This window comes from Pinus tabuliformis, chromosome 2_1, assembly GCF_031772625.1.
Source record: "Pinus tabuliformis cultivar Carrire ecotype Pingquan chromosome 2_1, CPIR1, whole genome shotgun sequence".
Lineage (NCBI taxonomy): Eukaryota > Viridiplantae > Streptophyta > Pinopsida > Pinales > Pinaceae > Pinus > Pinus tabuliformis.
In genome coordinates, this window is record NC_142299.1 from 922981257 (window position 1) to 923004050 (window position 22794).

The 22794-nt window shown below is 33.0% G+C and overlaps 1 pseudogene; it reads left to right on the forward strand.

Annotated features, from left to right (window-relative positions):
• Nucleotides 1-1651: 1651 nt before the first annotated feature.
• On the forward strand, nt 1652-21479 carry LOC149203672 (cytochrome P450 734A1-like; annotated as a pseudogene).
• Nucleotides 21480-22794: the final 1315 nt, after the last annotated feature.

Below are 22794 nucleotides of genomic sequence, written 5' to 3' on the forward strand. Positions count from 1 at the left end.
AATAATTATTTAATTTCAAAAATATAATTAATTTAAATATTAAATAGTTTTTTATTATTATTATTTTTAATATAGTTAGTTAATTTTTAAACTTTATAAAAACATACATATTTTATTTATTTTAATTTCAATTTATAATTTTTTAAGGTTATTAGTGCCAAGATGAGAATAAAAATATGTAAATATTATGTCAAACATATAAAGGTGGAGATGAGAGGTGATATTATGTAAAACATAAACAAATCAAGTGAGAGTAATAATAGAGGAGATATTATGTGAAATATAGTGTTTTTGTATAACATCTACCATTGGAAATGAAGTGAGATACTATGAAAAACTTATTGTGTGGGAGGAGATAGTATGCCAAACATAATATGTTTTGCATAATATTGAAGTGTGAAGTGAAGGGATATGATAGGTAAAACATGCTTTTTGAGGTGGGAGATGTTATGTTTAGAATGTGAGGATGGAGCTAGATATTATGCAAAACATATTATGTTTCCCATAATATTGTTCCCCACACGATATGTTTTTGCATAATATTTCCCCTCACCTCCACGCTTAAATATTATACAAAAATATTCTATATGTTTTTGCATAATATCTTCCCTCACCCACCCTATATTCCTTTACTTCTACCCTTACTCCGCTCACTCCACTCTTAAATATTATGCAAAAACATATGATGTTTGGCATAACATCTCTCCTATTAACATATCTTACATAATGTATCACCTGATATGATGAGAAACATAATATGTTTTGTATCATATCACAAAATATAATAACAAAAAATATTAACTAAAATATAATAAATTTTACGTAATACCCCCTCTCATATATATATAATCTTAAATTTAATTATATAAAAAATAAAATATAACTATAAATTAATTAACTAAATAAAAAAATTAAAAATAAAGAAATATAACTTCGCATGTATAACAAGATCAATACTTTTTTTTGGAAAAAAAATACGCATAATATTGATTAAAGCTAGAGAGTAACCAAATAAATAAATTTTATATCTATTTATTTTATTAAAATTATTTAGATATTTTAAAAATACATTAAATTATTATTTTGCCTAAACAAATTTTTTAATAAAATAAAATTATAATTTTTAACAAAATATTAATAAGATGAAATTATAATTTTAAACAAAATTTCGAAACAATCCACCAACTTAATCCAAAAATGATTTGCTGATAGCTTATTCGGAAAAGGTTTGCTAGGTTAGTTTCCAGTCACAAGATTGATCATTCAAACCTCCCACTCATCCATTAATTAGATTCCACTGACAAGACTGATTATGCAAACCTAAAATTCCAAGGAAAACCAGTGCCTAAGAAAGGAGTTGTCTTTAGTACGATTTTTTGAAAATTTTGATGACGAATCCGGCAGAAAAAAATTGAGGTTAAATCTTGATTTGTATTATTTAAAATGGTTTTTTAACTACATATTTGGATTCAGCACCCTGAAAAACCCTAGAATGTTTTGTTTATGCACAAATTAGCTATCAAATTTGCAATTTCAATAAATTACTGCTGGATTTTAGAGAAATTTGATCGAAAAAACCCACCTGAAAAACTTTCAAAAAATCTCACTAAAAACAACTCGCCTAAGAAACACCGATCTTCAATGCTTCTGCATGGAAGGCAGGGCTGATAAGTATTCTTTGACTGGCCCATTTTTCTCCTCGGGAATTCGCAAGACCATCGCCGGAGAGTTGCCTCAACTAGGGTGTCGGTTCAGGCTTCTCGTACTGACAAGATTTACAGCAGAGCAGCTTTATGATGAGCTATGGCTGGGAATAACAATTCTTGGTACAGGACCGAACCAGTACACGAAATTGTCGCCTATGAGTGTAAACATCCTTATAATTAAATTTATCAGACTGAAATATGATTGTTCCGAATTCCACCAATGAAGTAACTCTGCCAACTGTTTTTGCCTTTAGGTTTTGGCTTTTAAAGGTCATCTTCGAATAATTGTTGCATTGCTCAGTTAGCAACAAAATCCATAGATATAACTAAAAGCACAAGTCTAAGCTTCTTTGAAGCTTAAAAAAAATCGAAAAAACCTAAGTGCTTTGAAACTTTAAAAAAGTGAATAAAACAAACATTCAACAACTTCTAAATATTCTTAGGCATATAATCCTCTTTGATGGTTTATTTACTAACTAGTTCCTTATGAAATAAGAGCATAACAGATAAGTCCGCACAATGCCATTTACAATTTATCCATATAGTTATTTGTTCTTCTTCAGAATACGATACAACTTTCATCGATGTCTCATCTGATAGCTATGCCTGACAAAATCAACACGTGAATTTATCCAACCAATATAATGATTTTAAACGAGTTTTCACACTAAAGTACCATTCACTCTCTCTTTTTGTGTGCACATGTGAGACCGTTATAATTAATTATCATCATCCTTCAATTCCTATGGAAGGATATACAACCTTGATTCTATATGCTTGAAATTTCTAGCCTGCTCAATGGGTAATGTTCTTTCCCTCCCGACTCTCAAACCCCAATGAGGCAGCCGGAGAGATGAATGCTAAAACTTGAGAGGTTTCCACTCTAATGTAAAAGAAATCCACACACAAAACTCTCAATATGATTGAATTTAGCCACAAAAAATATATTTTTAATATTAAGATTCATAAGATGAGTCTTTCACATCTAAAATATATTTCTCATATTAAAATTCAAATATATTTTTAATATTAAGATTCATATGATGAGTCTTCACATCTAAAATATATTTCTAATATTAAAATTCATAAAATGAGTCTTTCACATATGGATAGTTTTATATAGATGATTATTATTATCTCCATTCTGTTTTGAGATTATTTATTTTTTATTATTATTATTTCAAATTTCCATTATTTTGTTTTTATTTTCTTATTTTATTATTTTTTTCCAACTCTCTTTATCATTTTCATATAACTTTTTTTTAGTTTTATAATTCTACGGCCACACATAAACAATTATACATAATTTATAAACAATTATACATAATTTGTAGTTCAAATTTTTTATTAAAAATTAATTCAAATTTATATTACTTTTAAAATTATAATACAATATCTTAACTAAATATTTTTCCATATTTTTTTTTAATTTTTTTTAACAAAATTTGAAAAATATTTGCATTATATTTTATCCCTCTCAACATTATAAATCTATATCAATTTTTTTTAATATATCTATTTACAAATAAATTCAACATCTTTATATTAATAATATTTTTAAAAATTCTATAAAAACACTCATAATACATATACTAGATATACAATATTTATGCTAGGTATATAATATACCATAGCATTATATATATGATTGGTAAATATATAGAGAAATGATTAGAAGTATTAAGTTTTTATATGGTGTAATTGTCTCTAATTTTGTTAATAAAATCAAAATTCCAATATAATAAATTGAATTTAATTGACTTAATTATTTAATTATTTATATAATTAAGTTAGCACCATGTTGTTGTTGTTGTTGTTGTTGTTGTAATGCTTCACTCATTTCCCTATATAAAACTAACATTTTTTTTAATTTAATTTTAAATCTAACAGCTAATTCTTCTAATGCTCCACTACGACATCTCCCCATACTAGATTGGAGTGCCTCTAGAGGCAACCACCCTCAAACACCTTTAACAAAAACAAAAGAACATATATGAGAAATAGAGAAAAATAATTTGGTGTGAAACCATGATAGTCAAAATTTAAAATATTCTTATCTATAAATTTATAATTATCTACGGGTCTATAAATATAAAAAAATTAAAATATTATTATGTATACAATTTATAATTATCTACTGCTCTATAAATATAAGGTTTCTAGTAACTTGTTAACAAAAAAAACCAAAATTTACATTTGGTTAGTGTCAAGCCACGACCTTGAGATTTTGGACCATGGTGATATTAGAGCATTAAACACGTCGATGTTAAGACCGGGAGAGGTTGGAGGGGCATTCCTCCTAGAGGCATACACCATCGACGATTACAAAAAGATAGCTATGGTTTTCAAGGTTCGGATGAATTTACATTTCATTAGTGTCAAGCCACGACCTTGAGATTTTGTACCATGTTCATATTAGCGCATTAAACACGTCAATGTTAAGGCCTGGAGAGGTTGGAGGGGCATTCCGCCTAGAGGCATACACCATCCACTACTACAAGAAGATAACTATGGTTCTCAAGGTTCAGATGTTAATGTTAGTGCCACATCTTTGCTTGATTTGAGATAGACCTTTTTCACTTTTACTTTTACTTCTAAAACAGATATTATGACATACACCTTATTTTCGAAGGACATCAAACATTTATGATCTCGTTATTATTTCATGTGATGATGACTCATGATGTGTTTACTTTGATTTCCAATCTAAGTAATGTGGATAATCACGATAGCATTTGATATGGATGATTTTGATGTTTCTTATCATACATATATTGTGATGATTGATCTTTATGATTAGATGTTATTGATAATTGTCTCTATAGTGGGAAACCAAAGTGGCACATAGACATGTGAGGGGACAATGATCTTGGTTTGGTTATTCATTACAATTGATGTTGAAAAATATTTTTTTATCATTTATATCTATATACACCATATTTATGATAGAATTGGGTTGTAAGGCTAGGAACTTTCATATTGAAGGTGCATGATGTCGTGAAGGTTGGACGGTACATTTATCCTTAGTCACCATTAGTCTAACTATGTGGGGAAACCTAAAGCTAATCATTGTATGTACTGTCATGCCTAAGTTCCCCTCAATTAGTCATATATACTTGAAAGGAAAGTGTTGTGGCACCTTCGAAACATCATGAGGATGTTTTTGAGGGAAAAAACTGATTTGGAAAAATTTGTATTGAAATACTTTAGGGAAAGTGTTGTAGCACCTTTAGAGAAATACAAAAAGTTCTTGAAGTACACAACTAACTTGAGACCATTAGTATTAAGAAATAGAAAGGTAAATTGAATTTCAAATTTATGGTCCAACATATTAAATTTGAGAAATACTTTTAAAATTAGAATAAAATATTATTTAAAAATTAAAAAAAAAACTTAGAAATAGGATGTTGAGATAGACTCATAGAGAACTTTACAAAAATCAAAGTGAAACAATTTCAACTCAATTAAATAACTATCCTAAAATATATATAAAATAAAATGTTCTAAAGTTAGGAATAATGACAATAAAATGTTGAGTTGATCCTAGAATTACAAGGAAATGGTGTGTACTAAATAAAAAAGCAACACGATTTAAATTTATGGAATATTATATTCATAAGAAATAAATTTATGAAATATTATATTCATGAGAATTCTTTTTGTGAAAGAAGCATATAATTGAAATTTAAAAAAAAAAAATTTAGATAAAGAAACAATATAATATAGGATGTAAAAGTAATAATAAAACAAAGAGATTTGGAAGAATAAAGATAAAATAAGAAACACTTCGACAAATGAAATATCATGTGATTTACGCTGAAAAATCTCTCATAAACTTGATATAGATCACAAAAGCTTCAATTCAACAAAATAAGAAAAGTTTAAAAAACCAATAAAATACAGAAAATTCAAAGAAATAATAAAATAAAGATATTAGAAAAATAATAATAAAAAAGAAAAAATTGAATAAATAGTAAAATTAAGTTAAAAGAAATAATAAAATAAGGAAAGTGAAAAGAAAATAATAAAATAATAGGAAGTTAGACAAGAATAATACAACTAAAAATTAATAAATTAAGGAAATCAGAAGAAAATAATAAAACAAAAAAATAAAAACAAAACCCTGGAAACTCAAAACAATAATAATAAAAACACATAAATAATTTCAGAGAAGAGCGGGATAATGAAAATCATCTTTTAAAAACAAGCTATAAAAGACTCATTCTAATGCTACAAATATTTTACATTGTGACTAAATTCAATCATATTGAGAGTTTGATGTGTGCGGATTTCTTTTACATCACGCTTGACAAATCACCTTATATTTCTAGAGTATCCATTACTCTACTACTTCATTGCAACTTGGGAGTCCGCCGGTAAAAACAATGTCCACTGAGCAGGTTAAACCTCTCTCGCTTGACAAATCACCTTCATATTGCTAGAGTATCCATTACTCTACTACTTCATTGCAACTTGGGAGTCTGCCGGGAAAAACAATGTCCACTGAGCAGGTTAATAACTTACCAATGGATCAACAATATTGGTACAGCATATAGAATCAAGAATCAAGAATGAAGGTTGGATATCCTTCCATTGGAATTGAACTATGACAACAATTAATTACAATGGTCTCACATCTGGACGCGATGTGACAAAAAAGGAGAGTGAATGGTATTGTAATGTAGAAATTCATTTAAAATCATTATATTGGTTGGATAAATTCATATGTGTTGATTGTACGAGGCATAGCCATCAGATGAGCCATCGATGAAATATATATCGTATTCTGAATAAAAACATATAACTAGATGGATGAATTTTAAATGCCATTGTGCTGACTTATCTCTTGTCCTTTTATTTCACAAAGAATTAGTTAGTTATAGATAAGCCCTCCAAGAACTAGTTAGTAGATAAGCCATCAAAGAGGATTGCATGCCTAAAAATATTTAGTAGTTGTTGATTATTTGGTATATTTGTTTCTTGAATCTGTCAAAGAACTTAGTTATTTTCAATTTTTTTTTAAGCTTCGAAGAATCTTAGACTTGTGCGTTTAGCTATATTTATGGATTGTGTTGCTAACTAGCCAATACAAAACTCAGTCAAAGAGACCTCTAAAAACCAAAACTTAAGGGAAAAATCCAAATGGCAGAGTTACTTCATTAGTGGAAGTTGGAACAATCATATCTCAGTTTGATAATTTTAATTATAAATTTTGGAAAAAAAAATAGTTTGATGGACTGTTTTACCACTAGGGTGATTGCTTTTTAACGATTTCTGCCAAAATAATCGACAATTTCGTGTATTGGTTCGGTCCTGTACCAAGAATTGTTATTCCCAAGCCATACCTGTTCAGGGAGCTGCTCTACTCTAAATCTGGTCAGTACGAGAAGCTTGAACCGACACCCCACTTGAGGCAACTCTCCGGCTATCGTTGCAATTTCCCAAGGAGAAAAATGGGCCCGACAAAGAAGACTTATCAGTCCTGTCTTCCATGCAGAAGAATTGAAGGTCGGTATTTCTTAGGCACTCGCTTTCCTTGGATTTTTAGATTTGAATGATCAATCTTGTCACTGGAATCTAACCTAGCAAACCTTTTTGGAACAAACCATCAGCAAATCATTTTAGACTAAGTGGTGGATTGTTTCGAAATTTTGTTTAAAATTGTAATTCCATTTTATTAATATATTTGGTTTAAAATTAAAATTTTAGTTTCTTAAAAGGATGGATTGTTTCTAAAATTTGTTTAAAATTATAATTCTATTTTATTAATAAATTATTTAAAATAAAATAATAACTTTAGTTTATTTTTAATATATGTAAATAATTTTAATAAAATAAACAGATTAATTTTTTTTATTAGGTTACCCTTCCACACTTTAATCAATATTTTGTGTATTTTTTTTAAATGGAAAAAATAATATTGATTTTATTATAAATGTGAACATAAATGATTTATTTAATTAATTAGTTTAAATTTTATTTTTTATATTGATAATAAAAAAAGTTATATATATATATATATAAAAGGGTAAGATAGTATGCAAAAACATAATGAGAATAGGGAAGTGGGGTAGGGAGACATATTATGTAAATTACATTGTATTTTACATAATATCTCCCCTCAATTCATATTACGCAAAACCTATTATGTTTCTTATTATATTTATTGTCTATTTGAGGTGAGGTGATATATTATGCAAAACATATTGGTGGGAGGGCGATGTTATGCGAAACATTTGTTGAAAAATGTGTAACTAGGTTTGGTCTTCATAAATATGAAATGTACTTTTGAGTCTTGTATAATGTAAAACAAAAGAAAATTTATTATTGTTATTTTTGAAGTATGGGTTTCATGCTCAAGGCCTTTTATTTTAGAGGTCAAGCACCCATTGAGTGCTTCTAGGGTTTGTCCTAGGTCGAGAAGTCAAAAGAGTCATTGTCATATGATGAAGACCCCATTGGGCACATTGTAATTTATAAAAAGAATTATTTTCATATTTAAAAGTGTTAAAATATCCTCCAAACCCAAGTCGACCTGCCAGCTAAGAAGTCAGACTAAATTGGGGTACTTCATCCAACTTGGAAGCCTTTATATATGAGGGAACTCGACCTCCTATGGATACAATCCCTTCTCTCATAAAGCAAGTGAAGGAGAAGAAGGAAAAGGTTAGGAAAGGGAGAAGAAGGATGAGGATCAAGTGATTGGCTTATTTATCTCTCTCTCTTCGCACATGCAAAGGAAGGAGACTAGGGTTTCCGTTGTTGGTTTAGGGTTTTGTGACTGCACAATCGAACATGGAAAAAGTGCAAAAAGAGGGTCGAAGGAGGGCTCATTAGGTCATCCTCAATCCCTAGAAGAAGGATAAACTCAAGAAAAGGTCTCAAGAAGGCTGGAAGCCCTTAATTAGCTCACACATGTGGAGGGAGTAGTTGTTGGAAGGGCCAAAAATTTTAGACGTTCAATAGAGGCCGAAATTCTGTTGTTGCGGATCCAATTTGTGATGCTAGAAGAGATTTGACTAGGTTTGACTTGGACAAAGGAAGCACATCATTAAGAACTTTAGACTTGGTCTTCGGAGGGTATTGGTTTTGGTCTAGAGGTCATGAAATTCATCAATTGAAGAATCTATAAGAAGAGAAGAGTTTTGTTGGTTTTCCTCTCAACTAGAGAGGTTTTGGTCGTGATTTGCAGCCTATATCTTATGTTTCTTGTCTACTATTGATATTCTTGGTAGTTGTTTGATGATAAAAATAATATAATAAGTAAGAAAAAGTAAAAATACATCACAAGAAGTTATCAAGTATAAGAGAAATCATCCTAACTATTTATCTATAGATTTCTCAACATGGTATCAAAGCTAAGATTGGCTAAGGGCATGATGAAGATCACTACTCCCTTGGAGGAGTTTCTAAAGAAGTGTTCTATGGTAGAAAGTCATGTCAAGAAGGGAATCAAAGCATTTTGGAATCTCCTATTTATCAAGAATTATATGACCAAGACATCTACAGAGGATGAAGAATTATTCTCAACACTTACTGGCACATTTGAAGATGAGAACATTTTGGTAATTGATAGTGAAGCATTAAGACATATGACTAGTGAGAACAAACAACTAAAGACATTATCAAGAGGAAGGACTTATTACTTCATCGAGCTTGTTGAAAAGAAGATATATATTTTAAGAGGAATTGGATCAACCTCGCTAGAGCTAGAGAATGGAGGAAATATTCATGTCAACAACATCCTATTTGTTCCAGGTTTGCAAAAGAATCTACTCTCTATTTCATGTCTAGAAGATAAGGGAGATAGAATCACTTTTATAGATGGAAAGGTTGTAGTATGGGGTAAAAACTCTAACATAAAAAATGCAAAGATGATTGGGATTCATAACGGAAGACTCTACATATTGTTGACTCCTCCCTCTCTTGTTTTGGTTCACATTGAAGTAAGTCCATGTGAACTTTGGCATAGAAGGTTTGGTCACCTTTACTACAAAATATTACCAAGTATAAATTCAATGGTGAATGACATTCCTAAACTTAACGAGGATCATGAAGGATTATGTAAGGTATGTGAATTGGGTAAAAATGTCAAGAGAACATTTGGAAGCAGTGCTTCAAGGTCAAAAGAAATTTTGGATCTTATTCATTCTGATGTTTGTGGTCCTATGTCTACAAAGTATCTTGTAGTTCATATATATTACGTAACATTCATTGATGACCATATAATGACAAAGGAAGCACATCATCAAGAAGGACATTCTTGGTCTTGGAAGGGTATTGGTCTTGATCTAGAGGTATTGGAATTAATCAATTGAAGAATCTATAAGAAGATAAGAGTTTTGTGGGTTTTCCTCTGAACTTGAAAGGTTTTTGGCCCTAGCTTGCAACATATATCGTGTGTTTCTTGTACATACTATTGATATTCTTGGTAGTTATTTGATGATAAGAATAACATAATAATAAGAGAAGACATCAATAGGTAAAAAAAATAAAAATACATCATAAACAATTATAAGTATAAGAGAAATCATTCTAAATATTGCCCTATAGATTTGTCAACAACATCATATGTTTTGCATAATATTTAAGAGTGGGATGAGGGGAGATTATATATATGTGTGTGTGTGTGTGTGAGAGAGAGAGAGACAGTGAGGGTAGAAGTAGAGAGAGATATGGTGGACATGGGAGATATTATGCTAAACATAAAATCCTTTTGTATAATATTTAAGGGTGGAGGTAAGGGGATATCTTATGCAAAAGCATATTGTGTAGAAAGCAAATCTTGTGGGAACATAATAAGTTTTGCATAATATCTATCTCCATCCTCATAGTTTAAACATAATCTCTCGCCCCAACAAACATGTTTTAGGTGACATTTCCCTTCACTTCACTCTTAAATATTATTCAAAGAATATTATGTTTGGCATACTATCTTCTCCCACCCAATATGTTTTGCATAGTATCTCACCTCATCTACATTCATAGATGTTATGCAAAAATACCATATTTCACATAATATCCCTTCCTACGCTTACTCTCACTTTGATATGTTTATGCCTTACATAATATCCCATCTCATCTCCACCTTTTTATATTTTCTATAATATTTACACATATCTTCATTTTTATCCTCAAACTAATAATCTTAAAAAGTTATAAATTCAAATTAAGATAAATAAATTATGTATGTTTTTATAAATTTTAAAAATAAAACAACTATATTAAAAAAATATATACCTGATTCAATTTATCCATTTAATATTTAAATTAATTATAATTGTAAAAGTAAATAATTATTATTTAATTTTAAAATAATGTTTCAAATTAGTAATTACTAACTGATCAAATCTAATATTTTAATATTTCATTAACTATAATTTCAAAATTAAATTACTATTATATAATTTTAAAATGTTGTTTCAAATTAGTAATTTTTCAAAGTAATTTTTTTTTTTTTGTTTTGCAATTTATGTGTACGCAATGGTGGAAAAAGTGACCAATTTCAAGATGATATAAAACTAGGGTAGTTGCACTCAATAGTGTAGAAAAGCAATGGTCTTCGGGTATTTTTGGGATAAATAATCGCTCGACGATATCCATCGAGTCAGAAAAATGAGTCAGTTATGGCGTTGGATGCACATGAATTTTGTCAGCGGAATCTAACGTTAACATCGCTCTTTTTCCTTCGTCCAGTCTATGGTGCCAGTGGTTGTGGCCAGCGCAGCGAATCTGTTAGACTGCAGCACGTAGAGGTACTCGAAGAATACCGTAATCTCATTGCTGACGTCATCGCCAGAACAGCTTTTGGTAGTAGCTAAATGGAAGGAAAACACATCTTCAACCTGCATACTGCGCAAGCGATTCTCGTTGCGGAAAGCTTCCGTAATATATCGATTCATTGTGAAAGTTTTGAGTTATAGATTGATCAGAATAGGTTTGTGTGTTCACATATGTGAACATCATAAATGGATTGGTTATCTTTCTTGTAGTGTAGAATTTGAGGATAGAATAAAGTTATTTATTTGACATCATTCATATCCATGACTATCATCAATGGATTGGTTATCTTTCTTGTAGTGTAGAATTTGAGGATAGAATAAAGTTATTTATTTGACATCATTCATATCCATGACTTGTGAGCATGTTTAATATTCTTCAATGCAAAAGATGTTCAATTTAGTATATTCGTAAGGCTCATCAATGGGCTATTTCGTTTTAGGTTTTACCCACCAGAAGTAACTTGAAAGGCTCAAGGCTAGACCGAGAAATTCAGAGATCCTGAAACAAATAGTCAAAAATCGAAAAACTAATGTGACGGCGGGGAATGTTGAGAACCCCTACGGCAAATATCTTCTTGGCTTGATGATGCAGCCAAGAATGATGAAGTGAAGAAGCATCTGATTATGTCTTTTCAGGATATGATTGATGAATGCAAGACATTCTTCGTGGCTGGTCATGAAACAACATCCATGTTATTGGCTTGGGCTGTCATTCTCCTTGCCATGCACACTGACCGGCAGGAACTGGCCAGAAACGAAGTGCTGAGCTTATGTAACAATGCACCTCCCAATGCGGAGGTTCTATGTCGCCTGAAAACAGTAAGAATCAGAGAAATTACTTTTGAACATATATCATTGGATAGCAATCTAGTCTGCATTCTTGAGCTTTATTTGATGAATTAATTTAATAACGATTATGTCAATTGCTAATCCAGACTGCTCATCTGCAATATAGGTAAATATGGTTCCTCACGAGGTCTTAAGGCTTTATCCACCACTACCGTTAATAGTGAGGAAGACTTCCAAAAGGATGAAGGTGGGAAACCTCACTCTTCCACAAGGCACTGAAATTACAATTCCAATCGCTGCTGTTCACCATCACAAGGAGCTGTGAGGGAAATATGCAAAAGAATTTAACCCACAAAGATTTTGTGAGGGAGTTTCCAAGGCCGTTATGAGAGGAGAGGAGAGGAGTGGAGTGTCTTGTCTTCCTCAATTGAAGAGGTCAAATCTTCAGTTTCCGCAAACAAATCGAAAATAGACAGACAAATGGAGAAACAACAAGCTTACTTAGTCAGAAACAGTGGAATAGATAAAACAATCACTGAGAACAGAAATCGCTTTGCATTACATAACAGGCTTGGGACTTGGCTTGCTTTCCTTGGTTAGAGAAATTATAAATTTATAGAGGCAGAAGAAGGATCTAAAATCCTGTATGTGATTCAAATGGAGATCTGGAATGATCTAAAAACTAATGGTGGTGTAGAAGGATCTAGAAACTATTGGCGGTGTAGAAGAATCCAAAATCCTGCATGTGATTCTAGAAACTATTGGCGGTGTAGAAGGATCTAGAATCCTGCATGAATTTGGCTTCACACTTAACATTCTCCCACTTGAAGCCAAATAAGAGTCATCAAGTCACACCAAGTTCTACAATGCCTCTACATAACTCATGTTTATTTTGTGGTAGAATCTTAGTGAGCATATCAGCAGTGTTCCTATCTGTATGGATCTTTTCCAAGGATAACTGTTCTTCCTCCAACACATGCCGGATGCAATGGTACCTTAAGTCAATGTGCTTGGCTTTTGAATGAAATGCTGGGCTTTTCGCCAAGTGAATGGCACTCTGACTATCACAATATAACACATACTTGTCTTGCTTTATTCCTATCTCTTCTAGGAATCACTGCATCCACAACATCTCTTTACAAGTTTCTGTTGCAGCTATGTACTCTGCTTCTGTTGTAGAGAGGGATACTATTCTTTGTAACCTTGACACCCAAGATACTGTTGCACCTACAAATGTATACAAATAACATGTAGTGGCCTTTCTGGTATTCATATCTCTAGCCGTATCCGCATCTGTAAATCCTTCAAGCACAGTCTCATTATGACCAAAACATAAACAATAATGACTAGTACCCTTGAGATACCTCAAAATCTATTTTACTGCTTGCCAATGTAGTTTTCCTAGATTGGCAAGGAACCTACTCATTACTCCCACTGAATATGCAATGTCTGGTCGTGTGCATACCATGGCATACATCAAACTGCCAACTGCTAAAGCATAAGGAATCTTACTCGTCTCTTCTTTCTCCTTGTCATCACTAGGACATAATTTAGTACTCTGCTTGAAGTGGGCTGCAAGGGGTGTACCAACTGGCTTGGCATCCTTCATATTAAATCTGTCAAGCACTTTCTTGATATATTTTTCTTGTGACAGCCACAACCTTTTGTTTTTCCTATCACGCATAATCCGCATGCCCAATATCTATTGTGCTGGTCCCAAATCCTTCATTGCAAATTTGCTACCCAATCTTTCTTCAACCTATTGATCTTATTCTTATCATGCCCAACAATCAACATGTCATCCACATATAAAAATAATATGATATACTTTTCTTGATCATACCTCTTGATATAGACACAATGGTCAACTTCCAACCTCTGAAAACCATGTTCCAACATGAATGAATCAAATTTCTTGTACCATTGTCGAGGTGTCTGTTTCAACCCATAGAGACTCTTCTTCAGCCTACAAACAAGGACTTCTTTGCCTTTTTCTATGAAGTCTTCTGGCTACTCCATATAAATTTCTTCCTCCAATTCACCATGAAGGAATGTAGTTTTTACATTTAACTATTCACATTCTAGGTCTAAAGTAGCAACTAGACCAAGAACGACTCTAATGGATGACATTTTAACAACAGGTGAGAAACATTTCAGTGAAGTCAATACCTTTTTTTTGGGCAAAACATTTCACCACTAGGCTTGTTTTATACCTCTTCTTCTTTTCGTCACCTTCATGCTTAATCCTGTACACCCATTTGTTTTGTAGAGCTTTTCTACCTTTTGGGAGGTTTACCAACTCCCAAGTTTTATTTTCCTGCAAAGAGTTCATTTCTTCTTCCATTGCTTTCTTCCATTCTTTACTATGCTCGACTTTACAAGCTTCTTGAAAACAATTAGATTCACTTTCATTAGTCAACAAAATATAGTTTGAAGGAGAATACCTTTTTGAAGGCCTATGAGGCCTAGAAGATCTGTGAACCAACTGTGGTGATGAATTATCAGGTTGGATCTCATGTAAAGGTTCCTGCAAGATTCCTTCTTCTTGTTGTTCGTCATGCTCCTGAATTCGCTGTTCATTTTCTTGTATTGGTGATATATTTTCCTACTGCTCTTCAAACCTGTTAATAACTTTCTTGACCTCCAACTCACCTACAGTCCTCTTGAAAATTTCTGACTCATTAAATTTAACATCCCTACTTCTAATAATTTTATGTTTCACTGGATCCCATAAACGATAACAAAAATCTTCATCCGCATATCCCAAAAAAATGCATTTCATAGATTTATCATCTAGCGTAGTTCTATTTTCTTTGGGAATATGTACAAATGCTTCACATCCAAAGATTTTCAAGTGAGAATAATTCAAATTCTTACCATCCCAAACTTCTTCAAGGATACCGCCATCCAAGGTTGTAGTTGGAGATCTATTTATGAGGTAGCAAGTGGTCCTGACTGCTTCAGCCCAAAAATTCTTCTCCAAACTGGAACTGGACAACATACTTTGCACCTTTTCCATAATGGTGTGATTCATCCTTTCTACGACACCATTCTGTTGAGGAGTACCAGGCACAGTCTTCTCATAATTTACGCCAATCCTATTACAATATTCCTTAAATGCATTTGAGCAATATTCTCCACCATTATATGTTCTTAAACACTTTATCAATTTGTTAGTCTCTCTTTCAACAGCAACATGGAATTTTTGAAATATTCCAAACACTTTATTTTTATTTTTCATAGGATATGCCCAACCCTTCCTGGATGTATCATCAATGAATATTACAAAATATGATGCTCCTAATAATTTAATGTTAACAGGCCCAAACATATCTGAGTGTACCAATTCTAACACATTTTTCTTTTTGCCATGGCCACCTCTAAGGAATGAAACCCTTCTTTATCTACCATATATACAGTGCTCACAAAGATCAAGATTGTAGGATTTCAAACCTGGCAATAAATTTTTACCAACAAGGATTTTTAAGCCCTTCTCGCTCATTTGACCCAAACACTTATGCCAAAGATCTGTTGAATTTCCTTCTTTTGTGACGGCAACCAAATCTGATTTTCCTATCAGTGTCTTCAATGTGTATAATGTTCCTGTTTTGGGTCCTTTGACGACGACCAATGCACCTTTGCTAATTTTCCAGCCTCCTTTTCCAAAGCTTGTCGAATAGCCTTCATCATCTAGTGGTCCCATAGAGATTAAACTCATGCACATTTCTGGGACATGCCTAACCTATTTCAGCAATATATCTTGTCCATCTTTCATCTTGATCTAGACATCTCCTAGTCCAACAATACTGCAAAAATGATTATTCCCCAAATGCACTCTACCATAATCACCAGGATTATATGAAACAAAACTATCTTTGCATTGGGTTACATGGTGAGATGTTCCAGTGTCAAGGATCCAATCAAAGCTACTGCTAGATGTATATACACATGCATCCTCTACTGAAACAGTAAACAACACATCACCATTTATGGCTACATCAGTAGTCTCACCTTCATTTGTGCTGGATGACTTGTGATTTTTACTGGACGGTCTCTGATCCTTTTGTCCTCTCTTCCAGAATCGACATTCTTTCTTCATGTGCTTAGGTTTGCCACAATGAAAGCAGATGATTCTACCTCTCCTTGATTTTGATCAGCCTCTCGATCTTGATCACCCTTGCCGGCCTTGATCCATTCTCCTACCACGATTAGCTAGAGCTAGAGCCTCTCCTCCTTGGTTTTCCGCAATTGACTTGCATCGCAGCTCCTCATTCATTAAACTGCTGCTAACATCATCAAACTTCAGAGTCCTTATACTTGCTGAAGTGCTCATAGCTACAATTAAATTTTCCCAACTATCTGGCATAGAACACATCATCAATATGGCTCTAATTTCATCATCTAAAATGATTTTAACAGAGGCAAGTTGATTAGTAATAATATTAAATGCATTCAAGTGCTCAGCAACTGAAGCAACCTCCTTCATTTTGAGATTATAAAGCTTTTTCATCAAGAACACTTTGTTTTATGCCGTGTTCTTCTCATATAGATCATGGAGCTTCTTCCATAATTCTTCTGCAGTCTTTTCTCCACACACATTCAAATAAACATTGTTTGCTAAATATTGGCAGATTGTTGCAATCGCCTTTCTATCTAGCTTATTCCACTCTTCATTTGTTATCGATGAGGGTTTCTTTGTTGTGCCCTCAATCGGCAAATATTGATCCCTTAAAATCATTATATCTTCCATCTGTGATTTCCATAGGGAAAAATTAGCCCCGCTCGACTTCTCCATATCTGTAACTGCTATCTCCATTTTCAATCAAATTCACGCCCCAAAACACAAAAACTCCACTTAAAAATAAAACTTTAATTATTACTCTTTAAAATTTAGTAATAATGACATTCCTCCTTTTAAAATACCCTTTTCAAAATTCTTGCTCTTTTTAAAATATACTTTTCAAAATTCTTGCTCCTTTTAAAATATACTTTTCAAAATTCCAACATATAAAAACATATATAATGTTTTAACCTTTTCACATTTCACACATACATATGTTGGTTTGAGAAAAAAACTTGACGTATACATGAAAGCTTGATGTAAAAAAAACTTTACGAACACCACGTTTCAACTCCAAACTCCACGGATCTCCATGTTTCAAACTCTAGAGACACATTTCAACATAGATCCATGACCTTGTTTTTCTTACAGCAATTGCCTTTTAGTTCCAACGTTCCTCAACTATTTCTTGGATAGATCCTTCAACAACGTTCCTCAACTATTTCTTGGATAGATCCTTCAACAGCTCCAGGGGTAACAACCAACATTTTAACGAAAACTGCCAGAGTAAGGCAATGGCACTAAGCGGCTTGCACAATGGATATTCGAACCTGGCTCCGATACTAGTCATTAGAACAAAACATACATAATTCCAATGCACAAAAATGGCATACAATTCCAATGCATGAAAATACATTAATATGATGATGTTACGGCTCTTTCAACAATTAAATAAATTTGCTCCACCTTTTTCTCCTCTCAGACTAAACTAAAGATTTCTTCATACATCTATTTCAAAACATACATCTTTTACTTATTAATATGTGACAAAGAAAAATATTAAGATATAGTATGAGAACTTGTACAAAAATGAATGATTTTCTGAATTTGTAGAGGTTACGGATTGCAAATAAGAGTTGCTGACTAAATGTTCGACCATATATTTACTAACCCTTCATTAAATTTCCTGCTCTTAAATGCTTATGTAATGATTGATGTATGTCCCAGAATAGTCTGATGTGTCCTAGAATGGAGATCTCATACTCCTGCTCTGAACTTCTATCCTTCAACCTACGAACAAAAATTGCGACGGGCAAAAGATCTACTGGGCAAGTATAGTTGTTGTCAATGTGCTGAGTTGTTGTCAATGTGCTTCACGGGTGGTCAGGATTAATTTTCCTAACACGTAAAACATCTGATGGTGTTTATGCCTTTTGGATTAGGGCCGAGAATCTACATGGGTTTGAATTTCTCGACAGTCGAATCCAAGGTGGTTTTGGCTATGTTGTTACAACTATTCTCTTGTGTACTTTCCCCTACGTATACCCATGTGCCTGCTGAAAATTTCACAATTCGCCCACAACATGGAGGGCAGCTAGTTATGCATAAAAAGATGATTTGTGTGAATATAAATTTCATAATTCACCCACAACACGGAGCGCAACTTGTTATGCATAAAATATGATTTGTGTGAATATAAATGAAAAGAGTCCTCTGATCTTCTTGCCAATCTCTGTGAATATGTGGTTTCATGTAAAAATAAATAAAAAAATCCATAAAAAAATGGTATTTTTATTTAATTATAAAATCACATTATGTGCCTGGCTTGTATTATGTGAAGTACCAGTCTGATCTTCACAATGGCATGTATTATGTAAAGTACTAATCTGATCTTCACAGTGCCATACATATAAGAAAAATAAAATAAAATTTACGAAAACAATAACTTATAACTTATGAACTGTATGAAAATGTAATGGTCCATAGAAAGTAAAATCAAAACAAGAAAAACAATAACATATGAATTATGTGAAAAAGTAATAATTCATAGAGAGTATTACACATTCATTTACAATAACATATGAATTATGTGAAAAATAATAATCCATAGAGAGTATTACACATTCATTTACAGAAATTCTGATATATGATTCCAAAAATTGAACTAATTTTTAATTTTTCATCTTTATTTTTAGACTGGTATTGGTTCAATGAATGATGGTATTGTAAATTTGTTTATTCAGTTTTTAGCAAATCTACCATGATCTAATTGTAAGCTTTTCTAGAAAGAATATTGCCTCTGTATGGAGCTCTTATAAACATGAAATAAACTGAAAAAACTAAAAGTATTTTTGAATGTAATAGATTTATTGAGCAAAGGAACTAAAGTCAAACAATAGATAGGTTAAGTCCTTTAACCGAATTAATGACCAACAAAAATTCACCAAAGCTCTAAATTTGTTCCACTCCTTTTTTTATAGTAAATCTCAACAATAAGTTGATTGCCTTCAATTCAGCATAGTTATTTTTTCCAATTCCAAGTCCCAATTTTATTGTGAATGTGTGATTTTGAGATAAATATAGCTTTTCTCTTCCTCCACATAAATTTGGTTCCCCTTGGGAAGCACCATCAAAGAAATTCCATAGATAGCCTTGCTTATGTTGACCAAATCGATTTTTCTACCATTATTGACCTCAATCTTCTTAGGAAGAAGATGATAGATCCCCAATATCTATAGCTATGATATCAACAAGAACATGGTGATCATTGAAACTGACTTTGCTCCTCACAATCCACATACCCCAACAAAATAACAAAGGAATAATAATGAAAGGTTTAACCCCTCTAACAGATATCCATTGAAATCATATTTCCATTAATTCTCTCCCTTGCAGAATGCAATCACGTCCTAATTTGTTTCGTAAAATTTGATAGACAGTCCTTGAAAATGAACACTTAATAAAAATATGATTTGTTGGTTCTTCACGTTCTTTACATAAAGAGCACCTATTAGGACCATGACCAAGTTATATACAATGGGGATTTTAAAGAATTTGTAAATCTATTCAATTGTTCATGATAAATTTGAGAACAACCCAATTGTTCATTTGTTAGCCATCCATATTTCCATAATTTCCCATGTGCAAGATTAGCCAAATAACGATGTACTATGACCTAAACCATGAAGCAACTATGACCTAAACCATGAAGCAAATCAACAAATTATGGAGACAACGTATTATCTAATTGACTTCCCACTCAAGAGTCTATACCAACTCTTAAATATGAGTGATTACCAACCTAGTCCATCTTCAATGAGAGCAAAGGAAGAGATAACAAGTTTAATGTTATTGTACTTGCACTATAACATCAAATATTGTTTTGTGTATATAGATAAACATTCCAAATTCGTCCGAGGTAAAAATGAAACCAAAAGATGCAGAATAAGGAATAATATCAAACAAAAATTTTCTTTGGGTATACAAATTGCACTCATAATTCATTCCTCTATATTGAAAAACGATAAAATTCTTTCTAGAGCAGATAAAAGAAGTATGCTCATTAGCACGATTAAGTAGAATATCTTACGAAAAACAATATTTTTGGGAAAATAATTTTAATATTTCATAGAATTAAAGGAATACAATTTTTAAATCGAAGATCAGAATTTTAATTTGATTCAATTATCAATAATTATTAAATATAGTATGGATTTAATTTCTATAGAATATTTTGGAATATTTGAAAAATGTGATATGAACAAGTGATTTGTGCTTTTTTTGGCATGTGGTATTCATAATTTATTTGCATTTTCCCATGGTATTGTAATAAACTTGATTTACATTTACAGATTAAGAATCTATATAGTAAACTGAAATTTTGACTAATTGAAAAAATGTCATACGAACAAGTGTCATATGAAGTGTTTTTTCTCGGGGGTTGGAATGAGAGAGAGCTCTGATGTGGCACACTGAGGAACTAGGGTTCTTGACAAAATTTTCCACGGCACACAGTCTCAGCACATAGCTCTATATTCACCAACAGATCTGTTAGCTCTGATTCTGGAACTCTGGTAGCAAAGGACAATGAGCAATCCAATGGGGGAGGCATCAACGCCTTCCCCCAAAATGCACAATAAGGGAAACCATACTTAGAATGAAACTAAAACAACAGAGAAAGATGAAACACAGCCTGCGCAGCAGCCGGAGGAGAATGAACAAGAAGATGTGGAACAAGAGAAATCGGATAAACCAACGACTCCAGGCAAGCTGAAGAATGCTTCATCGACCACATGTAAGCGCATCGCTACGGAAAGGCCCAAGATCGAGCTACCTGGTCACAGGATCAATGCACAAATACAATACATGAAAGATCATGCCCTGATTGGCAAATTTATAGGCTTCTGGCCTACTAAAAAATCTCTGCAAGGTTGGATCTCCTCCAAATGGAAGCCCAAAGGTCATGTAACTCTATATCTGGGCCCTAAAGGCTTCTTCACTGCCACTTTCAACTGCCTTGAAGGCCAGAACAGGGTCTTGGATGGAGGACCTTATTTCTTCAACGCAGTGGGCCTATATCTGCGTGACTGGGTTGAAAGATTCAACCTCGACAAGGAAGATTTTCGTTGGGCGCTAGTCTAGGTTCGCTTGTATTCGCTTCCACTGGAATATTGGGATGAGGATTCCCTAATAGCAATTGGTAATGGACTCGGTGAGTTTATAAAGGCATCAGAGGAAACTAAGATCCAGAGATACACATCTTATGTGAGGATCTGTGTCTACATGAAGCTTGGCCATGAGCTACCAGACATGGTAAGTCTTCTTCACGACGACTTTGAATGGATTTAGCCCCTTGACTATGAACATGTACCCTTTCGTTGCAGGCGATGCCATACCCACGGTCACCTCTTTCGTGAATGCCCCTTAAATATACCGCCTAAAACCACAGACTCAGGTGGCAAGTCAGATCCAGAAGGCTTCACCAAGGTAACAAGCAGGAAAAAGCATAACTAGAAACCTCCATCATCACCCAAAAATGCAGCTCCATCTTCGGCTATGCCTTCCTCCAGCAACAACTTTCATATTCTAACGGATGTAGAATAGCTCGATTAAGAAGCGCCCAGGCCAACAAACCCTCACTCTGTTCCTTCCAAACCTCTGTCCCCCACTCTCACCCAAGCAAACACCAGTCATCCCGTGAAAGCCATCCCCTCCGAAAAGTCGGCCTCCGATTCGCAACCAAACCCCAATCCTGTTATTCACAAAGCCTTATGGTCTAAAAAAAATATGGACATAGATGATACTCAGGCAGAACCCTCTCAGCCATCAATCCACCAGGATGGGGGAAATCAACAAAGCTTAATGGAAGAGGAACCAGAAAGCTTTGATCTAGGGGAAATAAACATCTTCACTCTAGAGCAGGCCTGCAAAAGAAAAGATTTCGACTCAATACCAGACAAACAACTGGAAAATTTAGAATTAGTGCTCACAAGGGTGCATCAACACAATACTTTGGGCATACAAAAAGGAGGAAAATGGGATGGGAAACACATTATTAAAGATGGAAAGAAAAGAGACAAAAATACAGATCTACAATGTACCATATTAATTGGATAAATGCTAGTGGAGTCGGGAAGATGCTCCAAATTGACCAACTATTACCGATCCTTACCTACTAGTGAACCATGAAGCTCATCTCATGGAATGTAAGAGGACTTAATGGTCTCGGGAAGTACAGAATGTTGAAGAACATGATCCTGCAAGAACAACCACACATTGTTTTCATGCAAGAAACAAAATGCAGTGCCAATACCTTAGAACCCATTCTATCCAAAGCCTAGGCGGGCTGTCAATTGGCGATAGTCGACGCAACTGGTGCATCAGGAGGATTAGTCATAGCATGGAACTCACAATATACTTCTTTAACAAATATCCATGCTTCACACTATTTCATTCA